General features: G+C 41.5%; 1 pseudogene; it reads right to left on the bottom strand.

Annotated features, from left to right (window-relative positions):
- The window catches only part of LOC114902476, a 1,504-nt pseudogene extending 906 nt beyond the window's left edge, over nt 1-598 (bottom strand).
- Between the last annotated feature and the right edge of the window lie 298 nt (nt 599-896).

Genomic DNA, 896 nt, shown 5'->3' with positions numbered 1-896 from the left:
ATCCATATCCTCAAGTCCATTCTCTAGTAGGTCTGTGTCTTTATTCCTGTCTTACCCCTAGGTTCTTCATGACATTTTTTCTTAAACTCCATATATATGTGTTAGCATACGGTATTTGTCTCTCTCTTTCTGACTTCACTCTGTATGACAGACTCTAGGTCTATCCACCTCATTACAAATAGCTCAATGTTGTTTCTTTTTATGGCTGAGTAATATTCCATTGTATATATGTGCCACATCTTCTTTATCCATTCTCGCTGCTCTCTTTTGAAGACTTTGTACTATCTAACACTTCAGCATGACAGTAGTCAGAGAAGTCAGGCACTTTGATGTCTGTATGGGAATAACAAACAAAAGCAGAGACATTGAGGCCCCCACAGGCAACCAAAGGCCAGCCCATGGCCTGGCCACTCAGTGACTCAGTGGTCCACAGGAAGGACCACTTCACATCGAACACTGGCGACTCTGAGGTGGTGGACACTGCAGCCTGCACCAGGAGCTGCAGTGTGCCCACCACCCTGAAGGACATGGCCAACAGGATGGGTGCAAACAGGGCCCGAGCCTGGATGTTGAATTTTATCAAATGCTTTTTCTGCATCTATTGAGATGATTATGTGGATTTTGTCTTTTTTGTTGTTGTGGATGTGGTGTATCACATTGATCGATTTGTGCATATTGAACCATCCTTGTGACGCATGGATTAATCCAACTTTATGATTGTGTGTGATCTTTTTTTATGTGTTGTTGGATTTGGTTTGCTAATATTTTGTTTAGAATTTTTGCACCTATATTCATCAAAGATATTGGCCTGTAATTTTCTTTTTTGGTAGTGTCTTTGTCTGGTTTTGGTATCAGGGTGATGGTGGCTTCATAGAATATCTTTGGAAGTGTTCCTC

The sequence above is a fragment of the Monodon monoceros genome, unplaced genomic scaffold, assembly GCF_005190385.1.
Source record: "Monodon monoceros isolate NGI ecotype Baffin Bay Population unplaced genomic scaffold, NGI_Narwhal_1 Super_Scaffold_20, whole genome shotgun sequence".
NCBI classification, from domain to species: domain Eukaryota; kingdom Metazoa; phylum Chordata; class Mammalia; order Artiodactyla; family Monodontidae; genus Monodon; species Monodon monoceros.
This window is presented reverse-complemented; position numbering and strand designations above follow the sequence as displayed.